Genomic DNA, 26,450 nt, shown 5'->3' with positions numbered 1-26,450 from the left:
AACCTCCGTATAACCCACCTCTTTCACCAAGCTTTTGGTCACCCCTCCTAATCTCTCCTACGGATCCGCACCCGTTTTTCCCTGTTGCCTCTGTGAAGCACTTCGAGACATCAAAAGGCGCTATATAAATGGAAGTTGCTGTTGAATTCATGTGACTTGTAGCTTTGTTATTGCCCACCGATCCTATAAAGCTTTAGGAGTTTCACAGACAAGAAATAATTCATTAAATATATTCAAGAAGGAGTTAGTTATATTTCTTAAGGCTAAAGGGATCAAGGGATATGGGGAGAAAGCAGGGACAGGGTACTGAATTTGGATGATCAGCCATGATCTCATTAAATGGCAGAACAGGCTCGAGGGGCCGAATGGCCTACTCCTGCTCCTATCTTCTGTTTCTATGAAAACTTATACAAACATTAAGTAAAAAAATGCATTTATATAGACCTTATCGTGCCTCTCAGAAACATTGAAGTACAAACACCGTATTACGTAGGCAAAACAGCATAACAAATGTATTCATTTACTTGTGTTCTACCAAATAACATAACAGTTCTTGAAGCAGCCGTCAGATGTGCAGTGCTTTTCAACAAAAGTTACTTTGGATCCTAATGCAATGATCTCTATAGCCACCTGAGGCACTCGCCCAATAACTGTGGGATGTGAATGATATACTAACAAAATATATATTTGATTACAAATACTAAACTATTTCAGTTTAGAATACAGAAGGGGATACAGAATTTCCTTAGGAAAAGGCTGAGGATTTTACTTCACACGCTAGGCCACTTATGTATCTGGAGGGGTTAGCATTTTGGTATAGCAATCAAATCCAGCCCACTCGCTGTGCATCATTTTGGCAACGATATATTTAGCCAGCCTCGACCTCACAGCACCTCAGCGTCTTGATATGTGTTATCATTTCGTCATTGCACCCATGTACTTTTGAGAAATGTGTGTAAAAGCAAAAGGAACAATAGATGAAAATGACCAAAAGAAAACCTGACAGATTAAAAACAAAGTACGTTGCAGAAAAGAATTCTGGGGGGCGGGGAATAAAGTGAAAGCGAAAATTAAGTTAATAAATTATCTGCGGAATTTAATACTGGATTAGCCCAGTTCTCCAGGGATAGAAGCTTGCAATACCTCGTGATTATAGCATGCAATTTTAGTATTTCCACGATTCAAAACACTAAACGATTTAAGGATTTACGGGGAAAATTCAAACCATTTCAAAGCAGCTTCGGGTTGAGGAGGTCACATCGTAATAATTGTTTGGTCTTTTCTGAAATGTTAATAGTTTTCATTAGTAGCAAAAACGAGTTGCCTTGCCAAAAAAACCAACAAAAGGCAAATTATGCAATACAAATGGAACGATACATATATGCACAGGGAAAGTTGGAATGACTAATGTATAAATGCATATGGTCAGGGGTTCTTTACCCCATCTCTCCTCTCTCTCTCGCACCGACTGGAATAAAGAATCGGTGTGTGGCGCGCGCGGCGGGGAGAAGCGGTGCTGAAGCTCGCGCTCCTTTTAAATCAATTCCATCCCCAGAAAAAAAAACCAGAGGTTCTAAAAATAGCACGAGCAGTTTAGTCGGCGGGAGATGGGATTGGCGGGCAGGAGTCACGTGCCCAACCGCCAGCTCGCCCTCCCTCCCTCCGTCTCTTCCAGCTTGTTGTTCAGTGAGTGTCAGTGAAGCGAGCAAACATGGCGGAATTCCTCAACCAGCGACACTGATGAACTGGGCGCTGTCGCCGAAACCCCGTTGAACACAACCCATCTCTCGTCTCCGCTACTAACTGCAGCTTTGGTAAGACAAGTTTGAAAGCGTTGCGATTTAATGGCATCCCCATTCCAATTGTCCATCTATCTCCCTCCCTACTTTAAATGGTTAGTGCAAAGTGGTTTGCTTACAGATTGCACACCAGCTTAGTTTCTGAAAGCAAACGCTCTGCGATTGGGGTTAAGTATTTTTTTTACGCCCCCCCCCAATCTACCTCACTTACCGATTGAGGCATTTACTGTTGACGCCAACTAAACTTTATAAACGGAAATTCCCTGCCTTCGGGGCTGATTGACGGTTCCGTTATCCAATCAGCGTCTTTGTCGGTGGTTTGTTTGGAACGTTACTAACGGGCATCCTCCAATCGATGCGCGGCGAAGGCGGGACTTCCGGCGTGTGAAGGTAGGTTGAGGCGGAGTAGCTTTGCGCGAGAGCGTAGATCTTCTACACACCTACTGTGTAACGTGTGGGCTTCAACTCGGCGGCTGGTAAATGCAGCATGGATCAGCCTCGGATCGCATTAAATAACATTTGTTTCATCCCGAGTATCCAAACGTGATTCCGAACCAACCCGCCTCAGAGTCCAGGATGCAATTGACACAATTAATCTTAATCCATTGAGGAGCAGCCTGCTCAAATTGGTGAATCAGCTATTTCGATTTCAAGTTGAGCAAGCAGAAATAAACAAACCGTGGAATGAAATTTTATGTATGTGAACTGATATTTCCGATTTGCTACAATGGCTTTTTGTCAGAAATTAAACTATTTTTTGGGGAGTGGGCGAATGCAAGCATTTTAAAAGTGAGTGTGGGGATCGAGCTAAAGAGGGACCCGAGCTAAATTGAACCAAAATGAACGATCATAAAGGTTTAAGAATAGGGGACACAAATGAACATTTTTTTCCTAACTAGATACGGAGCCGTAAATGGGGGCCTACATAAATGAATAACTAGGTGGATTTAGTTTTTCACCTAATTTTCTCCCTTCCTGATCTGAAGCTACCAAGTCTTGGAATAGGTGCTGGCTGCCCTGTGGTACCTTGTTCATGTGTCCATTCTTTGTGTGAACCTGGATACTAAGTATTGGCAGGTTATGACAGCTGAGCTGATCTTGTCCTCATCAGTGCCCACACAAGTACACTTCCAGCATGAGCCTTTGGATAGTAATTAGGATTGGGAAATTTGGCCCCATTTTGTTTTCTTTTCTTAGGTTAGGGTGCTGACACTAATTGTAGTGATCCTCTGCACTCTTTGACACAAGTTAAGTCATTGGAGATCAGGGATCTAACCTAGACCATTCTGGTCTTCCATGGAGTAATTGGAGGAGCTCAAGTGACCTCTGGCGTACTGTAGGGTTGAAGAGATGTTAGCGAAAGGAGCCGGAGAGAACGAAGAGCTTGGTTGATTGAAGACGATAACTGGTTGTGCGTTATAGTGTGGGGATGATTCAGTATATCTGTATTATTTAGGTCTACCCATAGGATCTGGACCAAATGGGCCTTTCAAAAAAATCCCAGCGAATTGCTTCTTCACATGTAACAGAGTAAACGTCACCAAAGCGGGTTAATGGAATAATTTCTATTCACTGAGTGTTACTCACAGAATTCACTTAAATAGGGAAGAGGGTTGAAATGATTAATATACATTAGTGGTTTAGTAAAGTTTTTATATTTATTGTAGTAAAGTGCAACTGCAAAAGCGATCTATTGGTAATGAGTCTTGCTTGTGTTCTGAACATTTCTTGATCTTCATACGTGACAGTTTTGTTAGTTTGGGTGGGGAAGAGAGAAAACCAAATCCCCGGCATTTTCTTTTTGTACAAATACCTAGATATTTTTAAAATTAAATCTGGATGATAGCTCGAAGACTGTTCAATAGCGTCTGTGATTAGGACCGAAAGGCATGTGTTAACTTTGTGTTAAAAATGTGAAATTGGTTGGTTTTAAATGCAGAGCTATCTGCCTGTTGCCATAGTTGGCATAAACTTGTAACCTTCATTCAATTTGACTCATTCTTATTCTAGCTCCATTTTAAGGTTTAAATTCAAAAAAAATTGAGAGGAAGACATTTTTTATTTTGGGCAACAGTGCAGGTGATAGAATTTAGGGGGTCAATTAAACAATAAGAGGGTACTGACTTAGTTATTCCAACCGTAAACCGATTTGTATATTTGAAACAAATTCATTCTTAATTGGAAGACACTTTATTATGGCATGTACCAGTAAAAGCAGGGCGGGGGTCGAAGCATGACTCCACAGTTTTCTGAAAAAAAATAGCAACTGCAGTAGGGCAAAAATATCTTTGAGTTCCACTTCTCCTCTCTCTTTCCCCCCCCCCCCCCATCTTGTATGAGTGGGATTAAAAACAATGGGACCTCATCATTGCTCAAATTTATTTGTATTGTGTTTTGGCACCTTCAGTGCTTTTTTTTAATAATAGATTTTTGGGCTGAATAAATTGTTAAAATATGTGCAATTTGTAAATTGTTTAGATATGTGCAATTTGTAAATTGTTTAGAAGTAAGGAGTTATAAGTTGCATTAGGAGTGATTCTGTATTTTTTCTCATGGAAAATTTGATTTATTTATCTCTGGGGAGAGATTTAAGTGGTTGTAGATCTGTATTACATTGATTAGTCTCCTCCATAAGGATAATATGCTTGAGGGACCTTGCCCAGATGTATTATATTTTCCCTTCTCTACTCTATAAATAGAATAATGTAAATTGCAACAAGTGGAAAACTACACAAATTTTGTCTTTGTTGTAGTGTCACATATACCTAAATGGTGAAACAAGAGTTTGTTTGGATAACAAATAGGCATCGTCTATCTGACTGGTAAATAGTACCAGCCAGATAGTACCTTTAGCTTTTTAAGTACAAACTGGTTGTTGTCTGAACATGTATGTGGATTGACACTGGGCAGCAGTGACTTATGAAGAAGACTCCTTTGAGCGTTGAGTCTGATGAGGGACATCACTGGCCATCGGGACGATAGGTCAATATGTATTCTTGTTAACATAACCACATTTTGCAATGTTTTAAATGATGTGTGGAGCAATTTTAGTTTTGTAAAATTACAAAGTGTAAACCAGAACTGCTGTTTGTTTGGGGCGAAACATTTAGTTTTAAGTAATCTACTTTGTCTACATTGTGTGTTTTTGTATAATATATAAAGATTTCACTGCTACTTGAATGATTTTTAATGGTGTTATAAACCACAATAATAAAACATGAGCATCAACAGACTGAAAGATTGAAGTGCTACTTTAAATTAAAGTTTGATATTATAGTACTACAGTTTTTGGTTCTATGCTGTTAGCTGGGGGATGTGTGGAGGATGGCTGTGCAAGTATGATGTAGGTGAGTGATAAAGGTGATGGTGCTGTTGGAGCAGAAATTGCATAGTATTGTGATTGGTACAGAAGTACAAGTGGTTTACTTGTAACTTTAAATGATTCTGTAGGGTATGGTGGGAGCATCAAGGGACAAGTCACAGACAATAATTTTGAAGTTGGAAAAATGTAGTCGTGCATAAGTGTTTTCTTTTGGGAAATATAGTGGGCAGTGCATAGAGAACAATGGAAACAAGGAATGAACATTATCTATATCCATCTTATTCATTAATGTGTATTGCTGAACTTGAACACTTTTTTTGCCACTTTTTTAAACCAACAGTGGATGTCAATGGCAGATAGAAACAGGAGGAGGCCATTCAGCCCCTCGAACCTGTTCCGCCATTCAATTAGATCATGGCTGATCTGTATCTTAACTCCATCTACCTGCCTCAGTTCCATAATCCTTAATACCCTTGCCTAACAAAAACCTATCAGTCTCAGTTTTAAAGTTTTGTAATTGACCTTTTGGGGAGAGTTCCAAATTTCCACTACCCTTTGTGTGAAGTGCTTCCTGACACCACCCCTGAACAGCCTAGCTCTAATTTTAAGGTTATTACCCCCTTGTTCTGGACTCTCCCATCAGAGGAAATATCTACCCCATCAACTCCTTTTAATCATCTTAATAACCTCAATATCACCTCATAATCTTCTATACACGGTAGAATACAAGCCTAGACCAAATCTTTCCTCATAATTTAACTCTTTAGGACTGGTATCATTCTGGTGATTCTGCACTGCACCCCCTTGCCAAGGCAATAGATACGGTGCCCAGAACTGCATATAGTACCCTAAATGGGGTCTAACCAGAGCTTGTTGATGTACTCTATTTTAGTTGATGCCTGATGATCACTAATTAATAATTGTGATTGAACCACTAAGTGATCCTGGCCTCTTGTTTTCTTTTTCTTTTTCAGTGGTCAGCTTACCAGAATATATATCCTATCTGTTATTATGAAACTAATTGTCTGAGTCTGGAACCTGCCTATGATTTATAGTGGCATAACATTAGCATCTGTTAAATATTAGAAGCATAAGAAATGATTGGGGGGAGAAAAGATAAACTAGAGTGGTTAATGGCTCTAATTCAATTAATGCTTCTACTATGAATGTTCATGCCCTGGCAGCCTTTGCACAGCAGCAATCCACCTAGTCTGGTCTCAAGCCAGCCTTTCAGTCTCATTCTCAGTCATCACCATCTGCTAGCAGTCTTCCATTATGATCCACCACTTCATTGCATCACCTGAACCTTGAGGGGTCTGGAACCCATCACTTTTCCTATGGGCCAATCTCCTTGTTATCCATTCCTTGCTTCGGAGTCCTACTGAGGCAACACTTGTTTGAGATATGTAGTTAAGCGTGTGATGCACTAATTAAAAATTTAAATTCCTGTTTCAAAATCAACAATTTAGTGCAGTTAAATCTGTACCAGAGTTAAACAAACTAGTGGAATTTAAATGTACACAGATTTATTAAAAACAATGCTTATTTAACACTAACTAGAGCTTGGATTGCAATGTAGTGCAATTTTCTCAGTTGATTTTCTTGAATCTTTTATTAAGATTACTTAACACCGCTCATTAGGGTATAGCAATGTTGTAACTGCTGATGCAGTATTACATCAGAATCTTTGCCAGATTGTATAGATTCATTACTTTGCTGCGCTTATAACAGTACACGGTGAGAGGAATTTTATTTTCTCTGTTTTTCCTCCCCCAGTTACTATTGTGTTCTCTGGTGCATCCCTGATTTCCTTCACACATCAATTGGCGGCCATGCCTTCAGCTGTCTAGGCACTAAGCTCTGGGACTTTCTCCCTAAACCTCTCCACCTCTCTCTCCTTTTAAGATGCTCTTTAAAACCCACCTCCTCTTTCACTGTCCTACTATCTCCTTATGTGGCTCGGTGTCAAATTTTGGCTGATAATGCTTCTGTGAAGGTCCTTGGGGTGTTTTACTATGTTAAAGATGCTTTATAAATGTAACTTGTTCCAGTACCATGCATCTCACCTTGGCTAAGGAAGCATTGGTTGTGCTGCTCCTAGGTCTCCAACAATAGCTGGTTGCAGACATTTTTTTCATTGACCTGGTTTGACTGACCCTGGCTCCCATTTTCCTTTTTCTTTTTCAGTGTCTGTGTTTTGTGTAGCATGATTCTGAGATGTTAAGGTTCAGTGTAACGCTGATCACTGAAGCATAATCTGAAATTTGCACCTGGAGTTGAGCGATCATAAAAATTACAGGACGGAAGGAGGTTATATTTGGGCTATTGCGCCTGTGGCAGCTAGTTTTTTAACTGGAGTTATCTACTCTAATTCTATTTTCCTGCCCTTTGCCTGTATCCTTTTTTATATTCTTCCATAGCAGCAGTGCTGAGCGGGAAAGAGGGCTTTGAGTAATTACTGGTAGACAAACATAGTTTAAAAAAAAAACTATCGGGCAATTATTAGGTACTGCATCTGCAAAAACACTTTAAGCAAAACAATTGTTCAGTGCATCCACATGTGATTTTTTTTAAAGTTTATTTTTGTTTGCGTTTGCATTGATATAGCGGAATGTGACTGGCAGCTCATAAACTACAGGCTGAAAATGTGTAACTTAAATGGTGGCCTTTCCATTTATCAACAGTGAAGCCGATTTAAATTGCTTTTTTCTTTCATGAGAACCCCAGTAATGCAACATGTTTTTTTCTTGTGTTAAACTTCAAAATTCTGAATTCTTAAATCTCATTGAACAATTCATAGCAAAAGTGGACTTATTCCCACAGTGATATAGCTTCAGGATTTGTTGTGGTATTACTGTTTTTGTAATGGCAATATATAGTGCTTGCTTTTATGCCCCACCCTCCTTGGTCTCCCCGTGCCATGCAGCAGCTGTAGGCTGGCCTTATGGATGACTCTTGTACTCTCCATTTCCCCTCACCCGCCCCACCCTGGCTCCCTTAGCCATGGGGATGTATTTGGCTTTTGCTCACTGGCTCTCTACAGCAATGTGGCTGAGATTGGAAACTCAGTTGTGTGGGGCATTGAGTTATGTGAATTCACATTTCAGCATGCATTGTAGTGCCATACATTGGTACTCTTGTGTGCTGAACTGTTGGGATTGTTCTCTTTTGGGATGAGTGAGTTATGTGGGATTATTGTTTCAGTGCAGTGTGTGTGTAAATAATTATGCAGAGTAAAAATTAGATGTGAATAAATGACAATGCTGCAATTCAGTTAAGGGGTTCTGGTGATGCAATTAAACCTTTACTGTGAACCTGTAGTATTTCCAAATGCTTCCTAAACCCAAAAATTGACTTGATTTTTGACACAGTAGTGATAAAATGTATAATTGAGAGAAAATGACTGCAATACAATTGGTGTGCAGAGTTAGCAGTTGTAGCATGGAGACTGGCAGAGGGACTAGAGTGGTGGTGATTAATGAAGTTGAGTGGCACACTGAATCTAAAATGCCGACTCTTTCAATTTTTATTTGTCAAATGCCCAAATTTGGCCTAGTTCATACACTCAAATACCAGAATATCATTCCCTTTTTGCATCCACATTGTAATTTTATCCCAATACAAATTTCTGGCCATCATAGCTATTGACCTGTGAATAGCTGCAATCCATGGCTAGACCCATGGGGCTGAATTTTTCCAACCTCGGCGGGTCCATGGCGGGCGATGTCCGTGGCGTGTGGGGACCTCTCTTTTGTCTTAATCCCGGCCTCCAACATGATTTTCCGTTGATTGGGTTTGCTAAGCCCACATGTGAGGTTCCTGGCCAATTAATAGGAAGCGGGTCTGATGACACATCATCAGCCGGTTTCCTTAAAGGGACCACGGCCGCATTCATTTTGACAGTTGTGCTGTCGGTGTTCTGCAGCATTGAGGTGCTGCAAATACTGATGAGCACTGCACAAAAGTGCACGGCTGCACCCAGGCTTTCCCATTACTCCCTCTGTATGCTTATGGAGGGAGTCATAGCACGCAGGGAGGTTCTCTTCCCTTCCCATGGGCGGAAGAGACCTCCCCAGGACATCAACGCAGCCTGGTTGCACATTGCACAGGAGGGCACAAGCAGGGATGTTGTCAGTCAGGGGGAGATAGAGGAACAGATATGTAGGCAAATCTCAGAAAAGTGTGAAAATAATAGGGTAATAATAGTGGGGGATTTCAACTTCCCCAATATAAATTGGGATAGTCAGAGTGTGAAAGGCTTAGAGGGTGCAGAATTCTTAAAGTGCATCCAGGAGAACTTTTTGAGCCAACATGTAGAAAGTCCTACAAGAGAGGGGGCGGTACTGGACCTAATTCTGGGGAATGTAGCCGGGCAAGTGGTGGAAGTGTCAGTAGGAGAGCATTTTGGCGACAGTGACCACAATTCGGTGAGATTTAAGGTGGTCATGGAAAAAGACAAAGACGGCCCGGAAATAAGGGTTCTAAATTGGGGGAAGGCCGATTTTAATATGATAAGGCAGGATCTGGCCAAATTGGACTGGGAGCAGCTACTTATAGGAAAATCCGCATCAAAACAGTGGGAGACTTTCAGAAGGGAAATAGAGAGAGTACAACGCCAACATGTTCCTGTAAAGGTCAAGGGTGGGACCAACAAGCAAAGGGAACCTTGGATGACAAGGGATATACAAAAATGCATTAGAAATAAAAGGGGGGCTTTTGGCAGTTACAAAAGACTAAAGACGGAAGAAGCCCTAGAGGAGTATAAAAAATGCAGGGGCATACTTAAAAAAGAAATTAGGAGGGCGAGGAGGGGCCATGAAATAACACTGGCGAGCAAAATAAAGGAAAATCCTAAGATGTTTTATAAGTATATTAAGGGCAAGAGGATAACCAGGGAAAGGGTAGGGCCCATTAGGGACCAAAGTGGCAATCTGTGTGTAGAGCCAGATGATGTAGGCGGGGTTTTAAATGAATTTTTTGCATCTGTGTTCACTATGGAGAAAGACGATGCAGACATAGAAATCGGGCAAGGGGGCTGTGACATACTTGAACATATTAGCATCGAGAGGGAGGAGGTGCTAGCGGTTTTAGCAGGCCAAAAAGTGGATAAATCCCCAGGCCCAGACGAGATGTATCCCAGGCTGCTGTGGGAGGCAAAGGAGGAGATTGCAGGGGCTCTGACACAAATTTTCAGAACCTCTCTGGCCACAGGGGATGTACCAGAGGACTGGAGAACAGCTAACGTAGTACCATTATTCAAGAAGGGTAGCAGGGATAAACCAGGGAATTACAGGCCAGTGAGCCTAACATCTGTGGTAGGGAAATTATTGGAAAAAATTCTGAGGGACAAAATTAGTCTCCACTTGGAGAGGCAAGGATTAATCGGGGATAGTCAGCATAGCTTTGTCAAGGGTAAATCATGTCTGACAAATCTGATTGAATTTTTCGAGGGGGTGACTAGGGGGGTGGATGAGGGAAATGCTGTGGATGTGGTTTACATGGACTTCAGTAAAGCTTTTGACAAAGTCCCGCATAGGAGACTGGTCAAGAAGGTAAGAGCCCATGGGATCCAGGGTGCCTTGGCGCGTTGGATCCTAAACTGGCTGAGTGGCAGGAGGCAGAGGGTGATGGTCGAAGGTTGCTTTTGTGACTGGAAGCCTGTGTCCAGTGGGGTACCTCAGGGATCGGTGCTGGGTCCCTTGTTGTTTGTGATCTACATAAATGATTTGGATGAGAATGTAAAAGGTATGATCAGTAAGTTCGCAGATGACACGAAAATTGGTGGGGTGGTAAATTGTGAGGAGGAAAGCCTCAGGCTACAGGACGATATAAACGGGTTGGTCAGATGGGCGGAAAAGTGGCAAATGGAATTTAACCCTGAAAAGTGCGAGGTGATGCATTTTGGACGGACAAATAAGGCAAGGGAATACACAATGAGTGGTAGGACCCTAGGAAGTACAGAGGGTCAGAGGGACCTTGGTGTACATGTACATAGATCCCTGAAGGCAGCGGAACAGGTAGATAAGGTGGTTAAAAAGGCATATGGGATACTTGCCTTCATTAGCCGAGGCATAGAATATAAGAGCAGGGAGGTTATGATGGAACTGTACAAAACGCTGGTGAGGCCACAGCTGGAGTACTGTGTGCAGTTCTGGTCGCCTCACTATAGGAAGGATGTGATTGCTTTGGAGAGGGTGCAGAGAAGATTCACCAGGATGTTACCTGGGATGGAGCGCCTCAGCTATGAAGAGAGGCTGGACAGGCTGGGGTTGTTTTCCTTGGAGCAAAGAAGGCTGAGGGGGGACCTGATTGAGGTGTACAAAATGATGAGGGGCATAGATAGGGTAGACAAAGAGGAACTTTTCCCCTTAGTAGGGGGGTCAATAACAAGGGGGCATAGATTCAGGGTAAGGGGCAGGAGATTTAGAGGGGATTTGAGGAGGAACTTTTTCACCCAGAGGGTGGTTGGAATGTGGAACTCAATGCCTGAAAGGGTGGTAGAGGCAGGAACCCTCACAACATTCAAGAAGCATTTGGATGAGCACTTGAAATGCCATTGCATACAAGGCTATGGACCAAATGCTGGAAAATGGGATTAGACTGGACAGGGATGGATGGGCGGCGCAGACACGATGGGCCGAAGGGCCTCTTTCTGTGCTGTAAAACTCTATGACTCTATGACCTGGCTGCAGTGGTGCAAACCTTTCAATGATCACAGTAGATCATGAAATGTTACTGCAAAGCCACACTCGACCTCATCCTCCTGTGCCACTCATCACATCCCCGTTACTCTGCCTTCCCTACCCTACTCCTGCACATCCTTACTCACACCAATTTACTGTACACCTCCACCCATCCCTCTCTATCTACATTGTCACTTCCCCATCTCATTAGCCACCCCTCACACTCACTCTCATCCTTGTCCTGTCATACCAACTAACAGCACACAAGGGTAGGCACTTGTGTGCTTTAGCCAATGTTCGTGTAAAGTTTCTGTTAATGTGTTGTCAAGCATTGAAATCTTTATTTTCAACACTTTGCCTTCTTGGACAGGACAGATTTGCGTGTGCAACTTTGGAAGTGTCTTAGTGAGTTCCAGTGAATGGTGAGACATAACGTCCCTCTCTTTTCCCCCACCCACCAGTGGTGATGAGTGTGAAAGGAATGGCTTGGACATTGAAGGGATGCTTTATGGTGTGGGGTAGTGCCAACCTGGCGCATCATGTGGCAGCCAGGGTACAATGTTAAATGAAGTAAATTTGGACATGGTGAGGCCATCGCTGGCATCCTGAGCAGCAATGTGCACGGGTGATGATGCCCTGTGTCCTGTGCAGCATCAGTTGATTGCGGAGAAGATTGGTGTGGATGTTGGTGCTGCTGGTGTGCCTGGTGATGCTGGTGTTGGGCTTCTGAGGATCAAGGTGAGTTTTTTTTAAGGCACCGATGCTGATGGAATAGATGGCAAGTGAGGTTGAGATGACCGAAGCAATCTGTCAATGGTGAGAGAAGTTGTTCCAATGAGGTGACACTGGATAGAAAGTTTGCTCCAAACACTTGCTAGCTGCATAAAGTTCAATCTGTCTTCCAAATGCAGTAAGCAGCAGCTTCTAACCTTGGAAAGTGAAGACCTATAAAATGGGAACTTTCATAGAACATTTGCAGCTGTCAGGTTAGTAAATCATTCCATGCTGACACAACACCCGACGTACTTACCTGACGTGATCCCCGCTCTCCGGGAACCTCGTTAAAAACTTGGTAAAATAGTAAGTACATGGGAAAATAGTGCTTAACCACCTTTTCAACAAGCTTTTAAGTATCTAAATTGGCTGACCTGCCGCTTGGTGTCTGGTCTATTCAGGGATGACCGATCCGACACTTGGGGAAACTGACAAGGAGGCGGGTTTACAGTGGGATACCAACCCGCTGTCAATCTTTGTTTTTGACAGCGATTCGCCTCCAAACTCTCACTCTGAGCGCCGGTGAAATTCCGTCCATAGTGTCCATTTATTTCATTTGTGATGCAATTTACCTAGCAGTTATCTGGTATCCATTACGTGGGCTTTTCAGGTAACTTATTCTGCCCTCCACTCCTCTCCTGAAGTTGTTGACTATTTGCTAGGGTATGGTTTCACAGCTGCTGGTCGTTCTTGTTGCGTTGCCTAAGTGGCCATTCTTTTTTTCTTTAAGTGGCCATTCTTGTGCAAGCTGTAAGGATAAATGTTGGTGAACTATTTAACCTGGGGTTGGGGAGAAGGTATAGAAACATAGAAGATAGGAGCAGGAGTAGGCCATTCGGCCCCTCGAGCCTGCTCCGCCATTCGATGTGATCATGGCTGATCATTCAAATTCAGTACCCTCAGTACCCTGTCCCTGCTTTCTCCCCATATCCCTTGATCCCCTTAGCCTTAAGAAATATATCGAACTCCTTCTTGAATATATTTAATGAATTGGCCTCAACTGTCTTCTGTGGTGGGGAAGTCCACAGGTTCACCACTCTCTGGGTGAAGAAATTCCTCCTCATCTCAGTCCTAAATGGTTTACCCCTTATCCTTAGACTGTGACCCCTGGTTCTGGACTCCCCTGCCATCGGGAACAGCCTTCCTGCATCTAGTCTGTTTAGTCCTGTTAGAATTTTATAAGTTTCAATGAAATCCCCTCTCATTCTTCTAAACTCTAGCGTATATAAGCCAATCGACCCAATCTCTCTTCATACGTCATTCCTGCCATCCCAGGTATCAGTCTGGTGAATCTTCGCTGCACTCCCTCCGTGGCAAGAACATCCTTCCTCAGATAAGGCGACCAAAACTGCACACAATACTCAAGGTGTGGTCTTACCAAGGCCCTGTAAAACTGCAGCAAGACATCCTTGCTCCTGTACTCGAATCCTCTCGGTATGAAGGCCAGCATACCATTTGCCGCCTTAACCGCCTGCTGCACCTGCATGCTTACCTTCAGCGACTGGTGCACAAGGACACCCAAGTCTCGTTGCACTTCCCCTTCTCCCAATCTATTGCCGTTCAGATAATAATCTGCCTTCCTGTTTTTGCCACCGAAGTGGATAACCTCGCATTTATCCACATTATACTGCATCTGCCCAATCGCCTAACCTGTCCAAATCGTACTGGACTTTCTCTGCATCCTCCTCACAGCGCACACGCCCACCCAGCTTTGTGTCGTCTGCAAACTTGGAGATATTACATCTAGTTCCCTCATCTAGATCATTAATATATATTGTGAATAACTGGGGTCCTAGCACCGATCCCTGCGGTACCCCACTAGTCACTGCGTTCCACTCGGAAAAAGACCTGTTTATTCCAACTCTTTGCTTCCTGTCTGCCAACCAGTTTTCTATCCAAGTTAGTACCTTACCCCCAAACCCATGTGCCTTAACTTTGCACGCTAGTCTCTTATGCAGGACCTTGCCGAAAGCCTTCTGAAAGTCCAAATACACCACATCCACTGGTTCTCCCTTATCTATTCTACCAGTTACATCCTCAAAAAATTCCAGTAGATTAGTCAAGCTTGATTTACCTTTTGTAAATCCATGTTGGCTTTGTCTGATCCTGTCACTGTTTTCCAAGTGCTCTACTATTACATCTTTTATAATGGACTCTAGCATTTTCCCCACTACTGATGTCAGGCTTACCGGTCTATAATTCCCTGTTTTTTTTCTACCACCTCTTTTAAATAGTGGGGTTACATTAGCTACCCTCCAATCCATGGGAACTGTTCCAGAGTCTATAGAATTTTTGAAGATGACCAGCAATGCATCTACTATTTCTAGGGCCACTTCCTCAAGTACCCTAGGATGTAGATTATCAGGCCCATGGGATTTATCGGCCTTCAATCCCGTCAATTTCCCTAACACCATTTCCCTACAAATACTGATTTCATTCAGTTCCTCCCTCTCATTAAATCCTATGTTCCCCGACATCTCTGGGAGTTTATTTGTGTCCTCCTTTGTGAAGACAGAACCAAAGTATGTATTTAATTGTTCTGCCATGTCTTTGTTCCCCATTATAAAGACCCCTGATTCTGACTGCAAGGGACCTATGCTTGACTTTACCAATCTTTTTTTCTTCACATATCTATAGAAGCTTTTACAGTCAGTTTTTATGTTCCCTGCAAGCTCACACTCATACTCTATTTTCCCCCTCTTAATTAATCCTTTTGGCCTCCTTTGCTGAATCCTAAATTACTCCCAATCCTCAGGTTTGCTGCTTTTTCTGGCCAATTTATATGTCCTCTCCTTGGATCTTATGCTATCCCTAATTTCCCTTGTTAGCCAATGTTGAGTCACCTTTTTTGTTTTATTTTTATGCCAAACTGGGATGAACAAATTCTGTAGTTCATCCATGTGATCTTTAAATGTTTGCCATTGCCTATTCACCGTCAACCCTTTAAGTAACATTTCCCAATCCATCCTAGCCAACTCGCACCTCATACCATCGTAGTTTCCTTTATTTAAATTCAGTACCCAAGTCTCTGAATCAACTACTTCACTCTCCATCTTAATGAAGAATTCTATCATATGATCGCTCCTCCCCAAGGGCCACGCACAATAAGATTGCTAATTAATCCTTTCTCATTACATAATACCCAGTCTAAGATGGCCTGATCTCCAGTTGGTTCCTCGACATATTGGTCCAGCAAACCATCCCGTATACACTCTAGGAATTCCTCTTCCACAGTATTGTTACTAATTTGGTTAGCCCAATCTATATGTAGATTAAAGTCACCCATGATAACTGCTGTGCCCTTATTGCACGCATCTCTAATTTCCCGTTTAATGCCATCCCCAACCTCAGCATTACTGTTTGGGGGTCTGTATACAACTCCCACTAACATTTTGTGCCCCATGGTATTTCTCAGCTCTACCCATACAGAGTCCACATCATCAGAGCTAATATCCTTCCTTACTATTGTGTTAATCTCCTCTTTAACCAGCAATGCTACCCCACCGCCTTTTCCTTTTTGCCTGTCCTTCCTGAATATCGAATACCCTTGGATGTTGAATTCCCAGCCTTGGTCACCCTGGAGCCATGTTTCCATAATCCCAATTATATCATATCCGTTTACATCTATTTGCGCAGCTAATTCATCCACCTTATTACGAATGCTCTTCGCATTAAGACACAAAGCCTTCAGGCTTGTTATTTTAACACTCTTCGACCTTTTAGAATTATTGTTTACTGCGGCCATGTTTGACTTACACCCTTGATTTCTCTGCCTTCCACTTTTGCTTTTCTCCTTGTCTTTTGCTTCTATCCTTGCTTCCCTTTCCTCTGTCTCCCTGCACAGGTTCCCAACACCCTGCCATTTTAGTTTAAACCACCCCCCAACAGCACGAGCAAACACTCCCATCGGTCCCGATCCTGCCCAGGTGCAAACCGTCCAGTTTGTACTGGTCCCACCTCCTCCAGAACCGGTTCCAATGTCCCAGGAATTTGAATCCCTCCCCCTTGCACCATTCTTCTAGCCATGTATTCATTTGAAATGTCCTTCCATTTCTACTCTGACTAGCACGTGGCACTGGTAGCAATCCTGAGATTACTACCTTTTTGAGGTCCTATTTTTTAATTTACCCCCTAATTCAGCTTTTAGGACCTCATCCTGTTTTTTACCTATATCGTTGGTACCTATATGCACCGTGACAACTGGCTGTTCAACCCCCCCCCCCCCCCCCCTCCAGAATGCCCTGCAGCCGCTCCAAGACATCCTTGACCCTTGCACCAAGGAGGCAACATACCATCCTGGAGTCTTGTTTGCGGCTGCAGAAATGCCTATCTATTCCCCTTGCAATAGAATCCCCTTATCACTATAGCTTTCCCGCTCTTTTTCCTCCCATCCTGTGCAGCAGGACTACCCATGGTGCCAGGAAGTTGGTTGCTGCTGCCTTCCCCCGTTAAGCCATCCTCCCCAACAATATCCAAAGCGGTATATCTCTGAGAGGGGGATGGCCACAGGGGACCCTTGCACTACCTGCCTGCTCCTACTACTCTGCCTGGCGGTCACCCATTCCCTTCCTGCCTGTGCAGCCTTTACCTGCGGTGTGACCAACTGATTAAACGTGATATCCACGATGTCCTCAGCATCGCGAATGCTCCAGTATGTATCCATTCGCAGCTCCAGTGCCACAATGCGGTCTGCCAGTAGCTGCAGCTGGATACACTTCCCGCACATGGTCGTCAGGGACACAGGAAGTGTCCCTGATTTCCCACATAGTGCAGGAGGAGCATGCCACGGGGCCGAGCTTTGCTGCCATGACTTACCCTTTAATTATTTTTAATTAAATCAATATCACCAATTATACTACAATTAAATGATATATGATAGAGCTGAGCATAATACTGTTCCCATACAGTATCTACACATGCACTCTTTCTAGCAGTGGTCATTGGTTAGCAGTCGGGAGTGGGAATCATGGGTCATTATTTTTCCCCCTCTCTCTACTTAGGGAACTGAAGCCAATTACAGCACCTCTACCTGTGCCCTGCCTGAGATTTGCTAAATAAGCATAGACTGTGGATTTTTGGGGGCAATTCTTGACTTTATTAAAAACTAGTAGGCCACTAATAATAATGAAACTTCAATTTACATTCATACTTGCCGGATCTTGTCCAAGAACAGGGCTGTCAAATCACATTTCCATGTCACAAAGACAGAAACTGTGGAGACGAGTCGTGAACATGCATTAGACTTGAGAGAGCAGTTTTGGGTGACCTGGCCCGTCTACATTTACCTCTTTCCCTATGGGGAAGTGCCTGGCATCTGCTTGCTACCTCTTCCCTTGTGGTATGGTGTAGGTCACATTCTTTGTGTGGAGAACCAGTGTGCTGTGGCACTATTGTATCCTTGGGGAGAAGGAAATCATTCAGGACCAAGAATTTTTTTGATATTCATGAAATATGCCAATATATGATCCTTTTTTTGATATTTAATTGCTACTTTTGTACATTCTGCTAACCTGGATTGCATGCCTCTATTGCCATACATCCTTACCATCTGTTTTGCTCATAACAGACATTTAGAGTGAAGTGCATTATCCGTAGAATAATGTTCACAACGGTTACCCTGTTACAATCGCTGACACTTTAGATATAGGGATTTGATATCCAGTTGGGTCACATAAAAAAACCTCATCTCCATTTGTGCAGACTCATTGACTAACAATAAGAAGTCGAGGGGAAAAATGCATCTCACCCTGGTCATACAATTGTGCACTCACTGCTTTCAGTGAGCGAAGAAAGTACTGATTCAAGCTGCTTCCAAGACCGTTTTAAAAATAAACATAGAAAAATTCACACATCACTTGTTTGTACAACGCATCAGATGTGTTCTAAAATTTTCACTGAGTGTGATATAAGCCCTGATTTTGACGCCAAGCCAGTTTTGTTTGGGTGAGTGGGCAGCAGAGCGAGTAAGAAACTTGCCCGCTGCTGCAGAGTTGAAGCCAAGGGTATTTTAACTTGTGGGCCTCATTTAAATCCCACCGGCCGGTCAGCTTCCCATTCATTCTGGGTGGAAATCTGAAGAAAATAGTGCACAGACCAGATAAGTGGCCGGATCAGCTGCTGGGGCTGTTACTCAGGTGTCTCACTTGATCGGGCAGGATGGTGCGCAAATCTGCGTCTGGGGAGGCCTAAGTGATCTTGCCCCAAGGAAAGGCTTTTTAAAAAAAAAAAAAAGTTTAATGTTCCTTTTATGGCCTCTTCTAGCATCAATTCTTTTCCTCGCTAGGTTGGCCTAGAGGGAAACGTGCTGTGCTTTTCTGCTCAGACCGCCAAGTTAAAATCGCAGTCGGGTCCCAATGATGTCATCAGGATCTGAAGCATGTGTTTAAAAAAAAAGAGCCCCGCGACTTTGTGCAGGTGCCCTCGTCACCTGTTTGGTTGAGTAGGTTAAAGTCACAAGTAGGTTAAAGTCACAACTGTCAGTTACCAGCGGTTCCAGGGCACGTATGTAACCTGGGCAATTTTTAACTGCCCACCCACACTTTCCGCCAGGTAGGGAGGGTTGAAATTGCCCAATAGTTTTGGTACTTTTTTGCTGTTCACAAAACGATGTTCATGCACTTGATTAACTCAGTCCAAAAACATAATTCTTGTCCGCAATCTGTTGGTATGTTGTTGAAATGTGAGGTGGTGTTATTATGCACTTAGTAAATTGCTCTTGCCAACTTTACCAGAGAGCGGATGTCCCAGAACTGAGATAGTTGAAATTACGAAAGGCCATTGACCTGAAATGTTTCAATCTCCACAGATGCTGCCTGATGTGCTGAGTATTTCCAACATTTTGTGTTATTATAGTTGAAATTGCTGTTTGTTTTATTAGAGCCATATTAACATGGTTATTTACCCAAAAATATTAAGTGTAATGCTGGCCAGTATAGTAGTCCAGTCTATGTAACATTAAATAAAAACAGAAAATGCTGGAAATACTCAGCAGGTTAGGCATCATCTGTGGAGAGAGAAACAGAGTTAACGTTTCAGGTCAATGACCCTTTGTCAGAACTGGAAAAAGTTAGAGATGTAACAGATTTTAAGCAAGTGCAGGGACGGGGAGGAAAGAACAAAAGGTCTGTGATAGGGTGGAAGGCAGGAGTGATTAAATGACAAAAGGTATGATAGCACAAAGCAAAAGGAGATGGTAATGGGACAAGCAAAGAAACAAAAGATGAATCTAGAAGAGGTGTAGAAGAGGTGTAAATGGGAATGGCAGAATTATCAACAGCTGCCATCTGGGAAAAATAGGGGCAGAGGTTATGGTCTGAAATTGTTGAACTTGATGTTGAGTCCCGAAGACTGTAAAGTGCCTAATCTAAAGATGAGGTGCTGTTCCTTGAGCTTCCGTTGAGTTTCGTTGGAATCGTAGGATGCCGAGGACGGTGAGGTCTGAGTGGAGTGGAGTGGAGAATTAAAGTGACAGGTGACTGGAAGCTCGGGGTCACGCTTACAGACTGAACAGAGGTGTTCAGCAAAGCAGTCACCAATCTGCGTTTGGTCTCCCCAATGTAGAGGAGACCGCATCGTGAGCAGTGAATACAATATACTAAATTGCAAGACAAGTAAATCGCTGTTTCACCTGGGAGGAGTGTTTGGAGCCTTGGACAGTGGGAAGGGGGGAGGTAAAAGGGCAGTTGTTGCATCTCCTGTGTTTGCAATGGGAAGGTGCCGTGGGGAAGCACCTTAATATGTAACATTAAAGTAGTTGGTAACCATTTATGCACGGTTCGGTTTTTTTTCCTTGAGTAAAGGTTAGTGAATAATTTTTCAGCATAAAAACAGAAACTGCTCGAAATACACAGCAGGCTGGTTAGCAGTTGAAAAGAAAGATTTGTCAACATTTTAGGTGTAATCCCTTCCGAATTGAATTTTTCAACATGCTGGTTGATTGTCTTTAATTTTAGCGACAGTGACCTAGAGACCAAGGCGAGGAGTGCACTTATATTAATATATACAAAGCTTCCCATGGTTTTGAAGTTAGTATTTGACTAGTTGAGTGTAAAGCATTAATAAATTTAAACATTGATGTATGAGCATGTATACTTAATGGTAATTGGGTGAGTCCAATCTGTTGACAGACTCCACTTAAGGTATCTTTCTTCAATTTCTGGTTTACCATCAATTCACTGATACTATGCATATGCAAATGTATCATAGCTATGTGATTGCGATTGTTCCTTTTTGAAATCTTGAAGGAAGGTATCCTCTGAAGAAGTAAAGTTTAAAATGTTACAAAAACATAGCAGCCTGTCTTAAAAGTGTGCCTCAATAAAATTTCTGCTGCTCATCCTTTTGCCATTGAAATGTAGATTTGCCCACCAATGTGATTAAGTAGATGATAATTGACTCCCAGAATGATCACATGGGCAAAGGACATAAGCCAGGAGGGTGAAATTGGAGAGTTTATAATAATCATTTGAATGTTAAATTACAACCTTGACTGTACTTTTCTTACCTGCAATCCATTTGTATTTCATAGAATCATAACAGCACAGAAGGAGGCCATTTGGCCCGGCGAGCCCGTGCCAGCTCTCCGCAAGAGCACTTCAACTAGTTCCACCCCCTATCCTTTCCCCTTTTTCCTTCAGGTTCTTTATCTAGTTCCCTTTTGAAAGCCACGATTGAGTCTGCCTCCACCACTCTCAGGCAGTGCATTCCAGATCATAACCACTCGCTGCGTTTAAAAAAAAAAAAAAAAAAAAAAAGTTCTTCCTCGTGTCGCCTTTTTTTTTTGCCAATCACCTTGAATCTGTGTCCTCTGGTTCTTGACCCTTCTGCCAATGGGAAGAGTTTCTCTCTATCTACTCTGTCTAGACCCCTCATGATTTTGAACACCTCTATCAAATCTCCTCTCAACCTTCTCTGCTCTTAGGAGGAAAAACCCCAGCTTCTCCAGTCTATCCACGTAACTGAAGTCCCTCATCCCTGGAACCATTCTCATAAATCTTTTCTGCACCCTCTGTAAGGCCTTCACATCCTTCCTAAAGTGCGGTGCCCAGAATTGGACACAATACTCCAGTTGAGGCTGAACCAGTGTTTTATAAAGGTTCATCATAACGTCCTTGCTTTTGTACTCTATACCTCTATTTGTGAAGCCCAGGATCCCGTATGCTTTTTTTAACCGCTTTCTCAACCTGCCCTGCCACCTTCAATGATTTGTGCACATATACCCCTAGGTCTTTCTGTTCCTGCACCCCCTTTAGAATTGTATCCTTTAATTTATAATTGCCTCTCCTCGTTCTTCCTACCAAAATGAATCACGTTGCAATTTTCGGCGTTTAAATTTCATCTGCCACATGTCCGCCCATTCCACCCGCCAGTCTCTGTCTTCAAGAAGACAATCGCTATCCTCCTCACTGTTCACCTTACTTCCAAGTATTGTGTTATCTGCAAATTTTGAAATTGTGCCCTGTATAGCCAAGTCCAAGTCATTAACATATATCAAGAAAAGCAGTGGTCCTAGTACCGACCCCTGGGGAACACCACTGTATACCTTCCTCCAGTCCGAAAAACAACCATTCACCACTACTCACTGTTTCCTGTCACTTAGCCAATTCCGTATCCATGCTGCCACTGTCCCTTTTATTCCATGGGCTTCAACTTTATTGGCAAGTCTATTATATGGCACTTTTGGAAGTCCATGTACACCACGTCAACTGCATTGCCCTCAGCAACCCTCTCTGTTACCTCATCAAAAAACTCGATCAAGTTAGTTAAACACGATTTGCCTTTAACAAATCCGTGCTGGCTTTCCTTAATTATTCCACACTTGACCAAGTGACTGTTAATTTTGTCCCTGATTATTGTTTCTAAAAGCTTCCTCACTACGGAGGTTAAATTGACTGGCCTGTAGTTGCTGGGTTTATCCTTACACCCTTTTTTGAACAAGGGTGTAACATTTGCAATTCTCCAGTCCTCTGGCACCACCCCTGTATCTAAGGAGGATTGGAAGATTTATGGCCAGTACCTCTGTGATTTCCACCTTTTTTGTTTTATTTTCCCCTCTCTTTTTATAAAGCATGTGTTTAGTTTGGTGCCTTGATGATAGTGTGGCTGAGAACAGGAACTCTCTGAAGTGCAGAAAAACATACTGCATAAGCTGGAAATCTGAAACAAAAACAGAAAATTCTGGAAACGCTTAACAAATCAGGTACCAGCATCTGGAGAGAAGTGACAAGTGAGTGTTTCAGGCAATAACCCTTGTTCTGAAATACTGTAGTTCTGCATCAGTATCCTGCCACTCACTAGTACAGTGCAATAGCATAGTGTGCTCAGCCACCTTGTAACCTCTCATATTTTCTCTTTAAGGTATGATAACCTCAATAGAGACAAAAAGCCCAAAAACTGCAGATTTGAAACAAAAACAGAAAATGTTAACATTCAGCCGGCCAAAACTATTCTGATGAAGGGGCCACACCTGAAATTTTACTTTTCTGTCCTCTTCACAGTTGCTGACTGACCTGAGATTTTCCAGCATTTTTGTTTTTTTATCAATATCATAGGAACACAAGTAGGAACAGGAGTAATCAATTCAGCCCCTTGAGCCTATTCCACCATAGAATTAGATCATGGCTGATCTATATCTTAACTCCATCTACCCGCCTTGGTTCTGTAACCCTTAATAACAAAAATAGATCAATCTCAGTTTAAAAATGTTTCAATTGACTTAGACTCAACAGCTTTTTTGGGGAGAGAGTTCCAGATTTCCATTACCCTTTGTGTGAAGAAGTGCTTCCTGACATCGCCCCTGATCGACCTAGCTCTAATTTTAAGGTTATGCATCTTGTTCTGGACTCCCCCACCAGAGGAAATTGTTTCTCTCTCTCTCTATATCCTATCAATTCCTTTTAATCATCTTAAACACTGCAACTAGATCACCCCTAAATCTTCTATATTCAAGGGAATACAAGCTGACTCTATGCAACCTGTCTATGCAACCCAGTCTCCCACTGGGTGTAGTTAGGTTCCAGTATCTTGCTACAACAACTTGCATTTATATAGCACCTTTAATGTAGTAAAATGTCCCAAGGTGCTTCGCAAGAACATTATCCAACAAAATTTGATACTGAGCCACATAAGGAGATATTAAGACAGATGACACGAAGCTTGTTCAAAGAGGTAGGTTTTAAGGAGCGCCTAAAGGAGGAGAAAGAGGCAGAGAGGTTTAGGGAGAGCTTAAAAAGAAAGAGGTTTAGCCAGAGCTTAAAAAGAAAGACACGGCCCCAGGACGTCCCAAAGCGTTTTACAGCCGATGAAATACTTCTGAAGTGTAGCCACTGTAATTAGGGTCTATGCAGCTGAAGGCGGTGTGATTAAAATTGGGGATACGCAAGAAGTCAGAATTGGAGGAGCACAGAGATCGGTGAGTTGTAGGGCTGGAGGAGGTTACAGAGATGGGGAGGGGCGAGGTCATGGAGGGATTTAAAAACAAGGATGAAAATTTAAAAATTCAGGTGTAGCCGGACCGGGAGCCAGTGTAGGTCAGCGAGCACAGGGGTGATGGATGAACGGGACTTGGTGTGAGTTAGGATACAGCAGCATTTTGGATGAGCTCAAGTTTATGTAGGGTGGAAGCTATCGTGGGCATTCTTCATATCTGAGCTTTGATGGAGAGTGATGCTGTGCTATTCAGTCAGTGGTGAAGCGGTTGGCGGGTAGTGCAGTAGTCCAAATCTGCTCTTTATCCAACACTTCTTTCAGCTGGGAGCACTAAATAGTTACCAGGAGCAGTTTTTACCCACTTCTACACCCCCCCCCCCCCCACACCCCAGGCAATTGCAATTTGTTATTGTCTTCCAGCATTACTTTACAACATGATTTTACAGCATTTTTTTTTGTTGAAATCGTGGTTAAAATAAGATGTGATGTTGACCAAAGTTTATTGATCAGTCGTGCTATTTTCCAAAATTCTATTTTTAGAATGATTAAATTACTTAGAAATTCAGTTATATGGAGATGATAAATTGCCACAACTTTAAGTGGGTTGTCTGACCATTGCCTAATCATTAATATTTTTCTGTACACAGCGGATATTCAACTGATAACATGGTTTATTTGGTACTAGAATTTCTTTTCCCATTTACTGTCTTCCATTTTCATTTCATGCAAAGTTAATAAGACTACTATGGTATGAAATAGGAGTGATGGTATTCACTCCCATCAGCCAGCAACATAAACATTACTAACGCTACTGGCCTAATCACGTGGGACAATGCAAGGAGCTGACCACCTGTCACTGCACCGAAACATGCAAATAAGAACAAACAGAAAATTAAAAGGTGGTCAGTACAGTGCTGAAATTCCTCAGGAGGCCTTGGTGGATGGATCTGGGCTGCGGCAAAACATCTGTCTGCCCACTAGTTGCGTTCCTGATATCGTCCTACTTTCCAGATTCAGGGTGATTTTGAAGGATTAGACAGGCGGCCGGTCGCTATTTTAACTTCCAGGTTTTGGGAGGCATGTGAGGTGCTCACTGCAGGCAGGCGAGGGAGGGCCTTTATTCATGTTCAAAAGTCAGGGTTTAATCACCCCGATGCAATTTTAACCTTGGACTCTGAATTGTGCACAGTACCGACTGTGGATGAGACCGGGAAATTAATGGTGGGAAATATGGAGATGGCAAAAACACTGAATATTTTGTATCAGTCTTTACAGTAGAAGACACTAAGAATATCCCAACACTGGACAAACAGGGGGCTATAGGGGGGGAGGAGCTAAACACGATCAAAATCACTAAGGAAGTGGTACTCGGTAAAATAATGGGACTCGAGGCGGATAAATCACCTGGACCGGATGGCTTACATCCTAGGGTCTTGAGGGAAGTGACGGTAGGGATTGTGGATGCATTGGTAATAATTTTCCAAAACTCCCTGGACTCGGCAAAGGTCCCGGCAGACTGGAAAACTGCAAATGTAACGCCCTTATTTAAAAAGGGCAGTAGACAGAAGGCTGGAAACTATAGACCGGTTAGCCTAACATCTGTGGTAGGTAAAATATTGGAGTCCATTATTAAGGAGACAGTAACAGGACATTTGGATAATCATAATTTAATAGGACAAAGTCAGCATGGTTTTATGAAGGGGAAGTCATGTTTGACAAATTTGCTGGAGTTCTTTGAGGAAGTAACATATAGGGTGGATAAAGGGGAACCAGTGGACGTAGTGTATTTAGACTTCCAAAAGGCATTTGACAAGGTGCCACACAAGATTATTGCTTAAGATAAAAAATCACGGGATTGGGGGTAATATTCTGGCATGGATAAAGGATTGGCTATCTAACAGAAGGCAGAGAGTTGGGATAAATGGTTCATTCTCAGACTGGCAATCAGTAACTAGTGGTGTTCCGCAGGGGTCAGTGCTGGGTCCCCAACTCTTTACAATCTATATTAACGATTTGGAGGAGGGGACCGAGTGTAACATATCAAAGTTTGCAGATGATACTAAGATGGGAGGGAAAGTAGTGAGTGAGGAGGACATAAAAAACCTGCAAGGGGACATAGACAGGCTAAGTAAGTGGGCAGAGATTTGGCAGATGGAATACAATACTGGAAAGTGTGAGGTTATGCACTTTGGCAGGAAAAATCATAGAGCAAGTTATTATCTTAATGGCAAGAAACTGGAAAGTACTGAAGTGCAAAGGGATCTGGGGGTCCTGGTGCACGAAACTCAAAAGGTTAGTATGCAGGTGCAGCAAGTGATTAAGAAGGCCAATGGAATGTTGGCTTTCATTGCTAGGGGGATAGAATATAAAAATAGGGAGGTATTGCTTCAGTTGTACAAGGTATTGGTGAGACCGCACCTGGAATACTGCATACAGTTTTGGTGT

At 42.7% G+C, this 26,450-nt stretch overlaps 1 protein-coding gene across 11 annotated transcripts in view; it reads left to right on the top strand.

Annotated features, from left to right (window-relative positions):
- The first annotated feature begins 1,651 nt into the window (after nucleotides 1-1,651).
- hdac4 (histone deacetylase 4) overlaps nucleotides 1,652-26,450 on the top strand; it is a 553,521-nt gene continuing 528,722 nt past the window's right edge. For 3 of the 11 annotated variants that reach the window (XM_085985631.1, XM_085985630.1, XM_085985628.1), the window contains exon 1: nucleotides 1,658-1,814. The gene's annotated coding sequence lies outside the window, so the exon portion shown is untranslated. Of the gene's footprint in view, nucleotides 1,815-26,450 lie in introns of all 11 variants that reach the window. The other 8 variants (XM_085985640.1, XM_085985641.1, XM_085985639.1 and 5 more) reach the window with 6 other exon arrangements.

The sequence above is a fragment of the Somniosus microcephalus genome, chromosome 4 (assembly GCF_052327205.1).
Source record: "Somniosus microcephalus isolate GS21.2 chromosome 4, FLI_Smic_1.0, whole genome shotgun sequence".
NCBI lineage: Eukaryota > Metazoa > Chordata > Chondrichthyes > Squaliformes > Somniosidae > Somniosus > Somniosus microcephalus.
The sequence above is the reverse complement of the archived record's forward strand: the minus strand, read 5'-3'. Positions and strand labels throughout refer to the sequence as shown.